The sequence below is a fragment of the Aegilops tauschii genome, chromosome 5 (genome assembly GCF_002575655.3).
Source record: "Aegilops tauschii subsp. strangulata cultivar AL8/78 chromosome 5, Aet v6.0, whole genome shotgun sequence".
Lineage (NCBI taxonomy): Eukaryota > Viridiplantae > Streptophyta > Magnoliopsida > Poales > Poaceae > Aegilops > Aegilops tauschii.
In genome coordinates this window covers 563,830,784-563,847,852 of record NC_053039.3, presented here as the reverse complement: position 1 = coordinate 563,847,852, position 17,069 = coordinate 563,830,784, and the positions used below count along the sequence as shown (strand labels likewise).

At 43.1% G+C, this 17,069-nt stretch overlaps 15 non-coding genes across 15 annotated transcripts; all 15 read left to right on the top strand.

Moving 5' to 3' along the window:
* The first annotated feature begins 149 nt into the window (after positions 1 to 149).
* Positions 150 to 252, top strand: LOC120971037 (U6 spliceosomal RNA). Its single transcript, XR_005765534.2, has one exon. It is a non-coding gene; the product is annotated as a U6 spliceosomal RNA (small nuclear RNA).
* A 1,062-nt stretch (positions 253 to 1,314) lies between these two features.
* On the top strand, positions 1,315 to 1,417 carry LOC120971041 (U6 spliceosomal RNA). Its single transcript, XR_005765538.2, has one exon. It is a non-coding gene; the product is annotated as a U6 spliceosomal RNA (small nuclear RNA).
* Positions 1,418 to 2,485: 1,068 nt separating this feature from the next.
* LOC120965533 (U6 spliceosomal RNA) lies at positions 2,486 to 2,588 on the top strand. Its single transcript, XR_005758578.2, has one exon. It is a non-coding gene; the product is annotated as a U6 spliceosomal RNA (small nuclear RNA).
* A 1,061-nt stretch (positions 2,589 to 3,649) lies between these two features.
* Positions 3,650 to 3,752, top strand: LOC120965531 (U6 spliceosomal RNA). Its single transcript, XR_005758576.2, has one exon. It is a non-coding gene; the product is annotated as a U6 spliceosomal RNA (small nuclear RNA).
* Positions 3,753 to 4,816: 1,064 nt separating this feature from the next.
* On the top strand, positions 4,817 to 4,919 carry LOC120965570 (U6 spliceosomal RNA). The gene has a single exon (XR_005758615.1). It is a non-coding gene; the product is annotated as a U6 spliceosomal RNA (small nuclear RNA).
* Positions 4,920 to 5,980: 1,061 nt separating this feature from the next.
* LOC120970710 (U6 spliceosomal RNA) lies at positions 5,981 to 6,083 on the top strand. The gene has a single exon (XR_005765323.1). It is a non-coding gene; the product is annotated as a U6 spliceosomal RNA (small nuclear RNA).
* Positions 6,084 to 7,145: 1,062 nt separating this feature from the next.
* On the top strand, positions 7,146 to 7,248 carry LOC120965540 (U6 spliceosomal RNA). The gene has a single exon (XR_005758585.2). It is a non-coding gene; the product is annotated as a U6 spliceosomal RNA (small nuclear RNA).
* Positions 7,249 to 8,304: 1,056 nt separating this feature from the next.
* LOC141024744 (U6 spliceosomal RNA) lies at positions 8,305 to 8,407 on the top strand. The gene has a single exon (XR_012186241.1). It is a non-coding gene; the product is annotated as a U6 spliceosomal RNA (small nuclear RNA).
* A 1,061-nt stretch (positions 8,408 to 9,468) lies between these two features.
* On the top strand, positions 9,469 to 9,571 carry LOC141024743 (U6 spliceosomal RNA). The gene has a single exon (XR_012186240.1). It is a non-coding gene; the product is annotated as a U6 spliceosomal RNA (small nuclear RNA).
* Positions 9,572 to 10,630: 1,059 nt separating this feature from the next.
* Positions 10,631 to 10,733, top strand: LOC141024757 (U6 spliceosomal RNA). Its single transcript, XR_012186254.1, has one exon. It is a non-coding gene; the product is annotated as a U6 spliceosomal RNA (small nuclear RNA).
* A 1,061-nt stretch (positions 10,734 to 11,794) lies between these two features.
* On the top strand, positions 11,795 to 11,897 carry LOC120970729 (U6 spliceosomal RNA). The gene has a single exon (XR_005765337.2). It is a non-coding gene; the product is annotated as a U6 spliceosomal RNA (small nuclear RNA).
* Positions 11,898 to 12,956: 1,059 nt separating this feature from the next.
* Positions 12,957 to 13,059, top strand: LOC120965542 (U6 spliceosomal RNA). Its single transcript, XR_005758587.2, has one exon. It is a non-coding gene; the product is annotated as a U6 spliceosomal RNA (small nuclear RNA).
* Positions 13,060 to 14,122: 1,063 nt separating this feature from the next.
* On the top strand, positions 14,123 to 14,225 carry LOC120970747 (U6 spliceosomal RNA). Its single transcript, XR_005765347.2, has one exon. It is a non-coding gene; the product is annotated as a U6 spliceosomal RNA (small nuclear RNA).
* A 1,061-nt stretch (positions 14,226 to 15,286) lies between these two features.
* On the top strand, positions 15,287 to 15,389 carry LOC120965579 (U6 spliceosomal RNA). The gene has a single exon (XR_005758624.2). It is a non-coding gene; the product is annotated as a U6 spliceosomal RNA (small nuclear RNA).
* A 1,049-nt stretch (positions 15,390 to 16,438) lies between these two features.
* Positions 16,439 to 16,542, top strand: LOC141024779 (U6 spliceosomal RNA). Its single transcript, XR_012186276.1, has one exon. It is a non-coding gene; the product is annotated as a U6 spliceosomal RNA (small nuclear RNA).
* Positions 16,543 to 17,069: the final 527 nt, after the last annotated feature.

Below are 17,069 nucleotides of genomic sequence, written 5' to 3'. Positions count from 1 at the left end.
TGCGACTGGCGGCCCACCACACGCCCGATGGCGTCTGGGTTTGGCTGGACAGCGCCATGGGCAAAACAAACGCTCGTTGGTTTAGTCCCACATCGGCCAGCCGGGGAGAGTCGGACTGGTTTATAAGGCAGAGCGCGGCAGCTAGCATCGTCCCTTCTGGGACATCCGATAAAATTGGAACGATACAGAGAAGATTAGCATGGCCCCTGCGCAAGGATGACACGCACAAATCGAGAAATGGTCCAAATTTTTTTTGAGATTTTCCACGCAAGTACCTGGAGCCTTCTTTCTTGCACTCCAATGTGTGCTGCTATTCTTACTGAAAGGCCCTTTAGTTTCCTTTCTCTATCAGAGAGGTCCTCAATACTGCCTTTTTGAATTTAGATCCACATGCTTTCTCATCTTTGTTATTGCAGATATAACCTTTCTGTGGCAACTTTTTAGCCTTTTTAATCTATTATTACACGTTTCTGGATTAGTTTTCTGTTTCAGTCCTTCTACAGGTAGTGCATTCCTTCAATTTATTATCGTCTTTGTTCCTTAACCTCAACCGTGGTTTGGTCATAGCGAAAAAAACATGTTTCATTAGTCTAATTTTATCATTTCACCGCCTAACAAACTCATCTAAGACTTGTGAGAAAACTCTCCCGGGCACTAGTGTTGGATTCTGGTATCACCCAAAAGAATCCCTTCTTCAAGCCTTTCTATCTTTAGTGTACAATAACTAGTGGTCGATGAATTACGTAGGTCACAACTGGTGAAATCTCAGTCTTCATGTAGTAAAATATATATGTTGCATACCATTTTATACATCTAGTCACACCAAAGACACGGTAAGCTAGCTTAGCATGAACCTTTTGGCACTATGGTCTTTGCAATATGTACTTGTGGCAACGACTTGATCGTCTAGTCTCCTTCACGCACAAGTTTGCTTTATAAACAAGGTTTGTCGATTTGCATAATCCACCTTTCATAAATTGTGAACAACCTAAAGGATTCGTTGATCCCTCCTTCCCTAAACGTGCATGTGCCCACCCCCCACGTGCGGCAAGAACTATAGTATTATTTTTAGTGCCCAAGCGCCGTTCGTTATTCCCTAATGAAAAAACACGAGGGCCCGTTATGCTCTTCCATTAATCTGGGCCACGTGAAGAGAGATCCGACTTGCGACTGGCGGCCCACCACACGCCCGATGGCGTCTGGGTTTGGCTGGACAGCGCCATGGGCAAAACAAACGCTCGTTGGTTTAGTCCCACATCGGCCAGCCGGGGAGAGTCGGACTGGTTTATAAGGCAGAGCGCGGCAGCTAGCATCGTCCCTTCTGGGACATCCGATAAAATTGGAATGATACAGAGAAGATTAGCATGGCCCCTGCGCAAGGATGACACGCACAAATCGAGAAATGGTCCAAATTTTTTTTGAGATTTTCCACGCAAGTACCTGGAGCCTTCTTTCTTGCACTCCTGTGTGTGCTGCTATTCTTACTGAAAGGCCCTTTAGTTTCCTTTCTCTATCAGAGAAGTCCTCAATACTGCCTTTTTAAATTTAGATCCACACGCTTTCTCATCTTTTTTATTGCAGATATAACCTTTCTGTGGCCACTTTTTAGCCTTTTTAATCTATTATTACACGTTTCTGGATTAGTTTTCTGTTTCAGTCCTTCTACAGGTAGTGCATTCCTTCAATTTATTATTGTCTTTGTTCCTTAACCTTAACTGTGGTTTGGTCATAGCGCAAAAAATATGTTTCATTAGTCTAATTTTATCATGTCACCGCCTAACAAACTCATCTAAGACTTGTGAGAAAACTCTCCCGGACACTAGTGTTGGATTCTGGTATCACCCAAAAGAATCCCTTCTTCAAGCCTTTCTATCTTTAGTGTACAATAACTAGTGGTCGATGAATTACGTAGGTCACAACTGGTGAAATCTCAATCTTCATGTAGTAAACTATATATGTTGCATACCATTTTATACATCTAGTCACACCAAAGACACGGTAAGCTAGCTTAGCATGAACCTTTTGGCACTATGGTCTTTGCAATATGTACTTGTGGCAACGACTTGATCGTCTAGTCTCCTTCACGCACAAGTTTGCTTTTTAAAAAAGGTTTGTCGATTTGCATAATCCACCTTTCATAAATTGTGAACAACCAAAAGGATTCGTTGATCCCTCCTTCCCTAAACGTGCTTGTGCCCCCCCCCCCCCCCCACGTGCGGGAAGAACTATAGTATTATTTTTAGTGCCCAAGCGCCGTTCGTTATTCCCTAATGAAAAAACACGAGGGCCCGTTATGCTCTTCCATTAATTTGGGCCACGTGAAGAGAGATCCGACTTGCGACTGGCGGCCCACCACACGCCCGATGGCGTCTGGGTTTGGCTGGACAGCGCCATGGGCAAAACAAACGCTCGTTGGTTTAGTCCCACATCGGCCAGCCGGGGAGAGTCGGACTGGTTTATAAGGCAGAGCGTGGCAGCTAGCATCGTCCCTTCTGGGACATCCGATAAAATTGGAACGATACAGAGAAGATTAGCATGGCCCGTGCGCAAGGATGACACGCACAAATCGAGAAATGGTCCAATTTTTTTTGAGATTTTCCACGCAAGTACCTGGAGCCTTCTTTCTTGCACTCCTGTGTGTGCTGCTATTCTTACTGAAAGGCCCTTTAGTTTCCTTTCTCTATCAGAGAGGTCCTCAATACTGCCTTTTTGAATTTAGATCAACACGCTTTCTCATCTTTGTTATTGCAGATATAACCTTTCTGTGGCAACTTTTTAGCCTTTTTAATCTATTATTACACGTTTCTGGATTAGTTTTCTGTTTCAGTCCTTCTACAGGTAGTGCATTCCTTCAATTTATTATTGTCTTTGTTCCTTAACCTTAACTGTGGTTTGGTCATAGCGCAAAAAACATGTTTCATTAGTCTAATTTTATCATGTCACCGCCTAACAAACTCATCTAAGACTTGTGAGAAAACTCTCCCGGACACTAGTGTTGGATTCTGGTATCACCCAAAAGAATCCCTTCTTCAAGCCTTTCTATCTTTAGTGTACAATAACTAGTGGTCGATGAATTACGTAGGTCACAACTGGTGAAATCTCAGTCTTCATGTAGTAAAATATATATGTTGCATACCATTTTATACATCTAGTCACACCAAAGACACGGTAAGCTAGCTTAGCATGAACCTTTTGGCACTATGGTCTTTGCAATATGTACTTGTGGCAACGACTTGATCGTCTAGTCTCCTTCACGCACAAGTTTGCTTTATAAACAAGGTTTGTCGATTTGCATAATCCACCTTTCATAAATTGTGAACAACCAAAAGGATTCGTTGATCCCTCCTTCCCTAAACGTGCATGTGCCCACCCCCCACGTGCGGCAAGAACTATAGTATTATTTTTAGTGCCCAAGCGCCGTTCGTTATTCCCTAATGAAAAAACACGAGGGCCCGTTATGCTCTTCCATTAATCTGGGCCACGTGAAGAGAGATCCGACTTGCGACTGGCGGCCCACCACACGCCCGATGGCGTCTGGGTTTGGCTGGACAGCGCCATGGGCAAAACAAACGCTCGTTGGTTTAGTCCCACATCGGCCAGCCGGGGAGAGTCGGACTGGTTTATAAGGCAGAGCGCGGCAGCTAGCATCGTCCCTTCTGGGACATCCGATAAAATTGGAATGATACAGAGAAGATTAGCATGGCCCCTGCGCAAGGATGACACGCACAAATCGAGAAATGGTCCAAATTTTTTTTGAGATTTTCCACGCAAGTACCTGGAGCCTTCTTTCTTGCACTCCTGTGTGTGCTGCTATTCTTACTGAAAGGCCCTTTAGTTTCCTTTCTCTATCAGAGAGGTCCTCAATACTGCCTTTTTAAATTTAGATCCACACGCTTTCTCATCTTTTTTATTGCAGATATAACCTTTCTGTGGCCACTTTTTAGCCTTTTTAATCTATTATTACACGTTTCTGGATTAGTTTTCTGTTTCAGTCCTTCTACAGGTAGTGCATTCCTTCAATTTATTATTGTCTTTGTTCCTTAACCTTAACTGTGGTTTGGTCATAGCGCAAAAAATATGTTTCATTAGTCTAATTTTATCATGTCACCGCCTAACAAACTCATCTAAGACTTGTGAGAAAACTCTCCCGGACACTAGTGTTGGATTCTGGTATCACCCAAAAGAATCCCTTCTTCAAGCCTTTCTATCTTTAGTGTACAATAACTAGTGGTCGATGAATTACGTAGGTCACAACTGGTGAAATCTCAATCTTCATGTAGTAAACTATATATGTTGCATACCATTTTATACATCTAGTCACACCAAAGACACGGTAAGCTAGCTTAGCATGAACCTTTTGGCACTATGGTCTTTGCAATATGTACTTGTGGCAACGACTTGATCGTCTAGTCTCCTTCACGCACAAGTTTGCTTTTTAAAAAAGGTTTGTCGATTTGCATAATCCACCTTTCATAAATTGTGAACAACCAAAAGGATTCGTTGATCCCTCCTTCCCTAAACGTGCTTGTGCCCCCCCCCCCCACGTGCGGGAAGAACTATAGTATTATTTTTAGTGCCCAAGCGCCGTTCGTTATTCCCTAATGAAAAAACACGAGGGCCCGTTATGCTCTTCCATTAATTTGGGCCACGTGAAGAGAGATCCGACTTGCGACTGGCGGCCCACCACACGCCCGATGGCGTCTGGGTTTGGCTGGACAGCGCCATGGGCAAAACAAACGCTCGTTGGTTTAGTCCCACATCGGCCAGCCGGGGAGAGTCGGACTGGTTTATAAGGCAGAGCGTGGCAGCTAGCATCGTCCCTTCTGGGACATCCGATAAAATTGGAACGATACAGAGAAGATTAGCATGGCCCGTGCGCAAGGATGACACGCACAAATCGAGAAATGGTCCAATTTTTTTTGAGATTTTCCACGCAAGTACCTGGAGCCTTCTTTCTTGCACTCCTGTGTGTGCTGCTATTCTTACTGAAAGGCCCTTTAGTTTCCTTTCTCTATCAGAGAGGTCCTCAATACTGCCTTTTTGAATTTAGATCAACACGCTTTCTCATCTTTGTTATTGCAGATATAACCTTTCTGTGGCAACTTTTTAGCCTTTTTAATCTATTATTACACGTTTCTGGATTAGTTTTCTGTTTCAGTCCTTCTACAGGTAGTGCATTCCTTCAATTTATTATTGTCTTTGTTCCTTAACCTTAACTGTGGTTTGGTCATAGCGCAAAAAACATGTTTCATTAGTCTAATTTTATCATGTCACCGCCTAACAAACTCATCTAAGACTTGTGAGAAAACTCTCCCGGACACTAGTGTTGGATTCTGGTATCACCCAAAAGAATCCCTTCTTCAAGCCTTTCTATCTTTAGTGTACAATAACTAGTGGTCGATGAATTACGTAGGTCACAACTGGTGAAATCTCAGTCTTCATGTAGTAAAATATATATGTTGCATACCATTTTATACATCTAGTCACACCAAAGACACGGTAAGCTAGCTTAGCATGAACCTTTTGGCACTATGGTCTTTGCAATATGTACTTGTGGCAACGACTTGATCGTCTAGTCTCCTTCACGCACAAGTTTGCTTTATAAACAAGGTTTGTCGATTTGCATAATCCACCTTTCATAAATTGTGAACAACCAAAAGGATTCGTTGATCCCTCCTTCCCTAAACGTGCATGTGCCCACCCCCCACGTGCGGCAAGAACTATAGTATTATTTTTAGTGCCCAAGCGCCGTTCGTTATTCCCTAATGAAAAAACACGAGGGCCCGTTATGCTCTTCCATTAATCTGGGCCACGTGAAGAGAGATCCGACTTGCGACTGGCGGCCCACCACACGCCCGATGGCGTCTGGGTTTGGCTGGACAGCGCCATGGGCAAAACAAACGCTCGTTGGTTTAGTCCCACATCGGCCAGCCGGGGAGAGTCGGACTGGTTTATAAGGCAGAGCGCGGCAGCTAGCATCGTCCCTTCTGGGACATCCGATAAAATTGGAATGATACAGAGAAGATTAGCATGGCCCCTGCGCAAGGATGACACGCACAAATCGAGAAATGGTCCAATTTTTTTTTGAGATTTTCCACGCAAGTACCTGGAGCCTTCTTTCTTGCACTCCTGTGTGTGCTGCTATTCTTACTGAAAGGCCCTTTAGTTTCCTTTCTCTATCAGAGAGGTCCTCAATACTGCCTTTTTAAATTTAGATCCACACGCTTTCTCATCTTTTTTATTGCAGATATAACCTTTCTGTGGCCACTTTTTAGCCTTTTTAATCTATTATTACACGTTTCTGGATTAGTTTTCTGTTTCAGTCCTTCTACAGGTAGTGCATTCCTTCAATTTATTATTGTCTTTGTTCCTTAACCTTAACTGTGGTTTGGTCATAGCGCAAAAAACATGTTTCATTAGTCTAATTTTATCATGTCACCGCCTAACAAACTCATCTAAGACTTGTGAGAAAACTCTCCCGGACACTAGTGTTGGATTCTGGTATCACCCAAAAGAATCCCTTCTTCAAGCCTTTCTATCTTTAGTGTACAATAACTAGTGGTCGATGAATTACGTAGGTCACAACTGGTGAAATCTCAATCTTCATGTAGTAAACTATATATGTTGCATACCATTTTATACATCTAGTCACACCAAAGACACGGTAAGCTAGCTTAGCATGAACCTTTTGGCACTATGGTCTTTGCAATATGTACTTGTGGCAACGACTTGATCGTCTAGTCTCCTTCACGCACAAGTTTGCTTTTTAAAAAAGGTTTGTCGATTTGCATAATCCACCTTTCATAAATTGTGAACAACCAAAAGGATTCGTTGATCCCTCCTTCCCTAAACGTGCTTGTGCCCCCCCCCCACGTGCGGCAAGAACTATAGTATTATTTTTAGTGCCCAAGCGCCGTTCGTTATTCCCTAATGAAAAAACACGAGGGCCCGTTATGCTCTTCCATTAATTTGGGCCACGTGAAGAGAGATCCGACTTGCGACTGGCGGCCCACCACACGCCCGATGGCGTCTGGGTTTGGCTGGACAGCGCCATGGGCAAAACAAACGCTCGTTGGTTTAGTCCCACATCGGCCAGCCGGGGAGAGTCGGACTGGTTTATAAGGCAGAGCGTGGCAGCTAGCATCGTCCCTTCTGGGACATCCGATAAAATTGGAACGATACAGAGAAGATTAGCATGGCCCGTGCGCAAGGATGACACGCACAAATCGAGAAATGGTCCAATTTTTTTTGAGATTTTCCACGCAAGTACCTGGAGCCTTCTTTCTTGCACTCCTGTGTGTGCTGCTATTCTTACTGAAAGGCCCTTTAGTTTCCTTTCTCTATCGGAGAGGTCCTCAATACTGCCTTTTTGAATTTAGATCAACACGCTTTCTCATCTTTGTTATTGCAGATATAACCTTTCTGTGGCAACTTTTTAGCCTTTTTAATCTATTATTACACGTTTCTGGATTAGTTTTCTGTTTCAGTCCTTCTACAGGTAGTGCATTCCTTCAATTTATTATTGTCTTTGTTCCTTAACCTTAACTGTGGTTTGGTCATAGCGCAAAAAACATGTTTCATTAGTCTAATTTTATCATGTCACCGCCTAACAAACTCATCTAAGACTTGTGAGAAAACTCTCCCGGACACTAGTGTTGGATTCTGGTATCACCCAAAAGAATCCCTTCTTCAAGCCTTTCTATCTTTAGTGTACAATAACTAGTGGTCGATGAATTACGTAGGTCACAACCGGTGAAATCTCAATTTTCATGTAGTAAACTATATATGTTGCATACCATTTTATACATCTAGTCACACCAAAGACACGGTAAGCTAGCTTAGCATGAACCTTTTGGCACTATGGTCTTTGCAAATGTACTTGTGGCAACGACTTGATCGTCTAGTCTCCTTCACGCACAAGTTTGCTTTTTAAAAAGGTTTGTCGATTTGCATAATCCACCTTTCATAAATTGTGAACAACCAAAAGGATTCGTTGATCCCTCCTTCCCTAACCGTGCATGTGCCCCCCCACGTGCGGCAAGAACTATAGTATTATTTTTAGTGCCCAAGCGCCGTTCGTTATTCCCTAATAAAAAAACACGAGGGCCCGTTATGCTCTTCCATTAATTTGGGCCACGTGAAGAGAGATCGGACTTGCGACTGGCGGCCCACCACGCGCCCGATGGCGTCTGGGTTTGGCTGGACAGCGCCATGGGCAAAACAAACGCTCGTTGGTTTAGTCCCACATCGGCCAGCCGGGGAGAGTCGGACTGGTTTATAAGGCAGAGCGCGGCAGCTAGCATCGTCCCTTCTGGGACATCCGATAAAATTGGAACGATACAGAGAAGATTAGCATGGCCCCTGCGCAAGGATGACACGCACAAATCGAGAAATGGTCCAATTTTTTTTGAGATTTTCCACGCAAGTACCTGGAGCCTTCTTTCTTGCACAACTGTGTGTGCTGCTATTCTTACTGAAAGGCCCTTTAGTTTCCTTTCTCTATCAGAGAGGTCCTCAATACTGCCTTTTTAAATTTAGATCCACACGCTTTCTCATCTTTGTTATTGCAGATATAACCTTTCTGTGGCAACTTTTTAGCCTTTTTAATCTATTATTACATGTTTCTGGATTAGTTTTCTGTTTCAGTCCTTCTACAGGTAGTGCATTCCTTCAATTTATTATTGTCTTTGTTCCTTAACCTTAACTGTGGTTTGGTCATAGCGCAAAAAACATGTTTCATTAGTCTAATTTTATCATTCCACCGCCTAACAAACTCATCTAAGACTTGTGAGAAAACTCTCCCGGACACTAGTGTTGGATTCTGGTATCACCCAAAAGAATCCCTTCTTCAAGCCTTTCTATCTTTAGTGTACAATAACTAGTGGTCGATGAATTACGCAGGTCACAACTGGTGAAATCTCAATCTTCATGTAGTAAACTATATATGTTGCATACCATTTTATACATCTAGTCACACCAAAGACACGGTAAGCTAGCTTAGCATGAACCTTTTGGCACTATGGTCTTTGCAATATGTACTTGTGGCAACGACTTGATCGTCTAGTCTCCTTCACGCACAAGTTTGCTTTTTAAAAAGGTTTGTCGATTTGCATAATCCACCTTTCATAAATTTTGAACAACCAAAAGGATCTATTGATCCCTCCTTCCCTAAACGTGCATGTGCCCCCCCCCCCACGTGCGGCAAGAACTATAGTATTATTTTTAGTGCCCAAGCGCGGTTCGTTATTCCCTAATGAAAAAACACGACGGCCCGTTATGCTCTTCCATTAATTTGGGCCACGTGAAGAGAGATCCGACTTGCGACTGGCGGCCCACCACGCGCCCGATGGCGTCAAGGATTGGCTGGATAGTGCCATGGGCAAAGCAAACGCTCGTTCGTTTAGTCCCACATCGGCCAGCCGGGGAGAGTCGGACTGGTTTATAAGGCAGAGCGCGGCAGCTAGCATCGTCCCTTCTGGGACATCCGATAAAATTGGAACGATACAGAGAAGATTAGCATGGCCCCTGCGCAAGGATGACACGCACAAATCGAGAAATGGTCCAATTTTTTTTGAGATTTTCCACGCAAGTACCTGGAGCCTTCTTTCTTGCACAACTGTGTGTGCTGCTATTCTTACTGAAAGGCCCTTTAGTTTCCTTTCTCTATCAGAGAGGTCCTCAATACTGCCTTTTTAAATTTAGATCCACACGCTTTCTCATCTTTGTTATTGCAGATATAACCTTTCTGTGGCAACTTTTTAGCCTTTTTAATCTATTATTACACGTTTCTGGATTAGTTTTCTGTTTCAGTCCTTCTACAGGTAGTGCATTCCTTCAATTTATTATTGTCTTTGTTCCTTAACCTTAACTGTGGTTTGGTCATAGCGCAAAAAACATGTTTCATTAGTCTAATTTTATCATTCCACCGCCTAACAAACTCATCTAAGACTTGTGAGAAAACTCTCCCGGACACTAGTGTTGGATTCTGGTATCACCCAAAAGAATCCCTTCTTCAAGCCTTTCTATCTTTAGTGTACAATAACTAGTGGTCGATGAATTACGCAGGTCACAACTGGTGAAATCTCAATCTTCATGTAGTAAACTATATATGTTGCATACCATTTTATACATCTAGTCACACCAAAGACACGGTAATCTAGCTTAGCATGAACCTTTTGGCACTATGGTCTTTGCAATATGTACTTGTGGCAACGACTTGATCGTCTAGTCTCCTTCACGCACAAGTTTGCTTTTTGAAAAGGTTGGTCGATTTGCATAATCCACCTTTCATAAATTTTGAACAACCAAAAGGATCTATTGATCCCTCCTTCCCTAAACGTGCATGTGCCCCCCCCCACGTGCGGCAAGAACTATAGTATTATTTTTAGTGCCCAAGCGCCGTTCGTTATTCCCTAATGAAAAAACACGAGGGCCCGTTATGCTCTTCCATTAATTTGGGCCACATGAAGAGAGATCCGGCACGCAATTGGCGGCCCACCACGCGCCCGATGGCGTCTGGGTTTGGCTGGAGAGCGCCATGGGCAAAACAAACGCTCGTTGGTTTAGTCCCACATCGGCCAGCCGGGGAGGGTCGGACTGGTTTATAAGGCAGAGCGCGGCAGCTAGCATCATCCCTTCTGGGACATCCGATAAAATTGGAACGATACAGAGAAGATTAGCATGGCCCCTGCGCAAGGATGACACGCACAAATCGAGAAATGGTCCAATTTTTTTTGAGATTTTCCACGCAAGTACCTGGAGCCTTCTTTCTTGCACTCCTGTGTGTGCTTCTATTCTTACTGAAAGGCCCTTTAGTTTCCTTTCTCTATCAGAGAGGTCCTCAATACTGCCTTTTTAAATTTAGATCCACACGCTTTCTCATCTTTGTTATTGCAGATATAACCTTTCTGTGGCAACTTTTTAGCCTTTTTAATCTATTATTACACGTTTCTGGATTAGTTTTCTGTTTCAGTCCTTCTACAGGTAGTGCATTCCTTCAATTTATTATTGTCTTTGTTCCTTAACCTTAACTGTGGTTTGGTCATAGCGCAAAAAACATGTTTCATTAGTCTAATTTTATCATGTCACCGCCTAACAAACTCATCTAAGACTTGTGAGAAAACTCTCCCGGACACTAGTGTTGGATTCTGGTATCACCCAAAAGAATCCCTTCTTCAAGCCTTTCTATCTTTAGTGTACAATAACTAGTGGTCGATGAATTACGTAGGTCACAACTGGTGAAATCTCAATCTTCATGTAGTAAACTATATATGTTGCATACCATTTTATACATCTAGTCACACCAAAGACACGGTAAGCTAGCTTAGCATGAACCTTTTGGCACTATGGTCTTTGCAATATGTACTTGTGGCGACGACTTGATCGTCTAGTCTCCTTCACGCACAAGTTTGCTTTTTAAAAAAGGTTTGTCGATTTGCATAATCCACCTTTCATAAATTGTGAACAACCAAAAGGATTCGTTGATCCCTCCTTCCCTAAACGTGCATGTGCCCCCCCCCCACGTGCGGCAAGAACTATAGTATTATTTTTAGTGCCCAAGCGCCGTTCGTTATTCCCTAATGAAAAAACACGACGGCCCGTTATGCTCTTCCATTAATTTGGGCCACGTGAAGAGAGATCCGACTTGCGACTGGCGGCCCACCACGCGCCCGATGGCGTCTGGGATTGGCTGGATAGCGCCATGGGCAAAGCAAACGCTCGTTGGTTTAGTCCCACATCGGCCAGCCGGGGAGAGTCGGACTGGTTTATAAGGCAGAGCGCGGCAGCTAGCATCGTCCCTTCTGGGACATCCGATAAAATTGGAACGATACAGAGAATATTAGCATGGCCCCTGCGCAAGGATGACACGCACAAATCGAGAAATGGTCCAATTTTTTTTTAGATTTTCCACGCAAGTACCTGGAGCCTTCTTTCTTGCACTCCTGTGTGTGCTGCTATTCTTACTGAAAGGCCCTTTAGTTTCCTTTCTCTATCAGAGAGGTCCTCAATACTGCCTTTTTAAATTTAGATCCACACGCTTTCTCATCTTTGTTATTGCAGATATAACCTTTCTGTGTCAACTTTATAGCCTTTTTAATCTATTATTACAAGTTTCTGGATTAGTTTTCCGTTTCAGTCCTTCTACAGGTAGTGCATTCCTTCAATTTATTATTGTCTTTGTTCCTTAACCTTAACTGTGGTTTGGTCATAGCGCAAAAAACATGTTTCATTAGTCTAATTTTATCATGTCACCGCCTAACAAACTCATCTAAGACTTGTGAGAAAACTCTCCCGGACACTAGTGTTGGATTCTGGTATCACCCAAAAGAATCCCTTCTTCAAGCCTTTCTATCTTTAGTGTAGAATAACTAGTGGTCGATGAATTACGTAGGTCACAACTGGTGAAATCTCAATCTTCATGTAGTAAACTATATATGTTGCATACCATTTTATACATCTAGTCACACCAAAGACACGGTAAGCTAGCTTAGCATGAACCTTTTGGCACTATGGTCTTTGCAATATGTACTTGTGGCAACGACTTGATCGTCTAGTCTCCTTCACGCACAAGTTTGCTTTTTAAAAAAGGTTTGTCGATTTGCATAATCCACCTTTCATAAATTGTGAACAACCAAAAGGATTCGTTGATCCCTCCTTCCCTAAACGTGCATGTGCCCCCCCCACGTGCGGCAAGAACTATAGTATTATTTTTAGTGCCCAAGCACCGTTCGTTATTCCCTAATGAAAAAACACGAGGGCCCGTTATGCTCTTCCATTAATTCGGGCCACATGAAGAGAGATCCGGCACGCAACTGGCGGCCCACCACGCGCCCGATGGCGTCTGGGTTTGGCTGGATAGCGCCATGGGCAAAACAAACGCTCGTTGGTTTAGTCCCAGATCGGCCAGCCGGGGAGAGTCGGACTGGTTTATAAGGCAGAGCGCGGCAGCTAGCATCATCCCTTCTGGGACATCCGATAAAATTGGAACGATACAGAGAAGATTAGCATGGCCCCTGCACAAGGATGACAAGCACAAATCGAGAAATGGTCCAATTTTTTTTTGAGATTTTCCACGCAAGTACCTGGAGCCTTCTTTCTTGCACTCCTGTGTGTGCTTCTATTCTTACTGAAAGGCCCTTTAGTTTCCTTTCTCTATCAGAGAGGTCCTCAATACTGCCTTTTTAAATTTAGATCCACACGCTTTCTCATCTTTGTTATTGCAGATATAACCTTTCTATGGCAACTTTTTAGCCTTTTTAATCTATTATTACACGTTTCTGGATTAGTTTTCTGTTTCAGTCCTTCTACAGGTAGTGCATTCCTTCAATTTATTATTGTCTTTGTTCCTTAACCTTAACTGTGGTTTGGTCATAGCGCAAAAAACATGTTTCATTAGTCTAATTTTATCATGTCACCGCCTAACAAACTCATCTAAGACTTGTGAGAAAACTCTCCCGGACACTAGTGTTGGATTCTGGTATCACCCAAAAGAATCCCTTCTTCAAGCCTTTCTATCTTTAGTGTAGAATAACTAGTGGTCGATGAATTACGTAGGTCACAACTGGTGAAATCTCAATCTTCATGTAGTAAACTATATATGTTGCATACCATTTTATACATCTAGTCACACCAAAGACACGGTAAGCTAGCTTAGCATGAACCTTTTGGCACTATGGTCTTTGCAATATGTACTTGTGGCAACGACTTGATCGTCTAGTCTCCTTCACGCACAAGTTTGCTTTTAAAAAAAGGTTTGTCGATTTGCATAATCCACCTTTCATAAATTGTGAACAACCAAAAGGATTCGTTGATCCCTCCTTCCCTAAACGTGCATGTGCCCCCCCCCCCACGTGCGGCAAGAACTATAGTATTATTTTTAGTGCCCAAGCGCCGTTCGTTATTCCCTAATGAAAAAACACGACGGCCCGTTATGCTCTTCCGTTAATTTGGGCCACGTGAAGAGAGATCCGACTTGCGACTGGCGGCCCACCACACGCCCGATGGCGTCTGGGTTTGGCTGGACAGCGCCATGGGCAAAACAAACGCTCGTTGGTTTAGTCCCACATCGGCCAGCCGGGGAGAGTCGGACTGGTTTGTAAGGCAGAGTGCGGCAGCTAGCATCGTCCCTTCTGGGACATCCGATAAAATTGGAACGATACAGAGAAGATTAGCATGGCCCCTGCGCAAGGATGACACGCACAAATCAAGAAATGGTCCAATTTTTTTTGAGATTTTCGACGCAAGTACCTGGAGCCTTCTTTCTTTCACTCCTGTGTGTGCTGCTATTCTTACTGAAAGGCCCTTTAGTTTCCTTTCTCTATCAGAGAGGTCCTCAATACTGCCTTTTTAAATTTAGATCCACACGCTTTCTCTACTTTGTTATTGAAGATACAACCTTTCTGTGGCAACTTTTTAGCCTTTTTAAACTATTATTAGACGTTTCTGGATTAGTTTTCTGTTTCAGTCCTTCTACAGGTAGTGCATTCCTTCAATTTATTATTGTCTTTGTTCCTTAACCTTAACTGTGGTTTGGTCATAGCGCAAAAAACATGTTTCATTAGTCTAATTTTATCATGTCACCGCCTAACAAACACATCTAAGACTTGTGAGAAAACTCTCCCGGACACTAGTGTTGGATTCTGGTATCACCCAAATGAATCCCTTCTTCAAGCCTTTCTATCTTTAGTGTACAATAACTAGTGGTCGATGAATTACGTAGGTCACAACTGGTGAAATCTCAATCTTCATGTAGCAAAGTATATATGTTGCATACCATTTTATACATCTAGTCACACCAAAGACACGGTAAGCTAGCTTAGCATGAACCTTTTGTCACTATGGTCTTTGCAATATGTCCTTGTGGCAACGACTTGATTGTCTAGTCTCCTTCACGCACAAGTTTGCTTTTTAAAAAGGTTTGTCGATTTGCATAATCCACCTTTCATAAATTGTGAACAACCAAAAGGATTTGTTGATCCCTCCTTCCCTAAACGTGCATGTGCCCCCCCCCCCCACGTGTGGCAACAACTATAGTATTATTTTTAGTGCCCAAGCACCGTTCGTTATTCCCTAATGAAAAAACATGAGGGCCCGTTATGCTCTTCCATTAATTTGGGCCACATGAAGAGAGATCCGGCTTGCAACTGGCGCCCACCACGCGCCCAATGGCGTCTGGGTTTGGCTGGACAGCGCCGTGGGCAAAACAAACGCTCGTTGGTTTAGTCCCACATCGGCCAGCCGGGGAGAGTCGGACTGGTTTATAAGGCAGAGCGCGGCAACTAGCATGGTCCCTTTGGGGGCATCCGATAAAATTGGAACGATACAGAGAAGATTAGCCTGGCCCTTGCACAAGGATGACACGCACAAATTGAGAAATGGTCCAATTTTTTTTGAGATTTTCCGCGCAAGTCCCTGGAGCGTTCTTTCTTGCACTTGTGTGTGCTGCTATTCTTACAGAAAGGTCCTTTAGTTTCCCTTCTCTATCAGAGAGGTCCTCAGTGCTGCCTTTTAAAATTTAGATCCACACACTTTCTCTTCTTTGTTATTACAGATACAACCTTTCTGTAGTAACTTCTTAGCCTTGTTAATCTATTATGACACGTTTCTGAATTAGTTTTCTGTTTCAATCCTCCTACATGTAGTGTATTCCTTCAATTTATTATTGTCTTTCTTCCTTAACCTTAATTGTCATTTGGTCATATCGCAAAAAAACATGTTTCATTAGTCTAATTTGATTATGTTACCACCTAACAAACTCATCTAAGACTTGTGAGAAAACTCTCCCGGACACTAGTGTTGGATTCTGGTATCACCCGAAAGAATCCCTTCTTCAAACTTTTCTATCTTTAGTGTAAAATAACTAGTGGTCCGTGAACTACGTAGGTTACAACTGGTGAAATCTCAATCTTCATGTAGAAAAGTATATATGTTGCATACCATTTTATATATCTAGTCACACCAAAGACTCAGTAAGCTATCTTAGCATGAACCTTTTGGCACTATGGTCTTCGCAATGTGTGCTTGTGGCAACAACTTGACCTTCTAATCTCCTTCACGCACAAGTTTTCTTTTTAAAAAGGGTTGTCGATTTGCATGATCCACCTTTCATAAATTGTGAACAACCAAAAGGATTTGTTGATCCCTCCTTTCCTAAACGTGCCTGTGACCTCCCCCCACGTGCGGCAACAACTATAGTATTAGTTTTAGTGCCCAAGCACCGTTCGTTATTCCCTAATGAAAAAACACGGGGGCCCGTTATGCTCTTCCATTAATTTGGGCCACATGAAGAGAGATCCGGCTTGCAACTCGCGCCCACCACGCGCCCGATGGCGTCTGGGTTTGGTTGGATAGCGCCATGGGCAAAACAAACGCTCGTTGGATTAGTCCCACACCGGCCAGCCGGGGAGAGTCGGACTGGTTTTTAAGGCAGAGCACGGCAGCTCCCTTCGGGGACATCCGATAAAATTGGAATGATACAGAGAATATTAGCATGGCCCCTGCGCAAGGATGACACGCACAAATCGAGATATGGTCCAATTTGTTTTGAGATTTTCCACGCAAGTCACTGGAGCGTTCTTTCTTTCACTTGTGTGTGCTGCTATTCTTACACAAAGGCCCTTTAATTTGCCTTCTCTATCAGAGAGGTCCTCAGTTCTGCCTTTTTAAATTTTGATCCACGTGCTTTCCCGTCTTTGTTATTGCAGATACAACCTTTCTGTAGTAACTTTTTAGCCTTTCTAATATATTATTACATGTTTCTAGATTAGTTTACCGTTTCAGTCCTCCTACATGTAGTTTATTCCTTCAATTTATTATTGTCTTTGTTCCTTAAGCTTAACTGTGATTCCGACATATCGCAAAAAAACATGTTTCATTAGTCTAATTTGATCATGTTACCACCTAACAAACTCATTTAAGACTTGTGAGAAAACTCTCCCGGACACTAGTGTTGGATTCTGGTATCACTCGAAAGAATCCCTTCTTCAAACCTTTCTATCTTTAGTGTAAAATAACTAGTGGTCGGTGAATTACGTAGGTCACTACTGGTGAAATCTCAATCTTCATGTAGA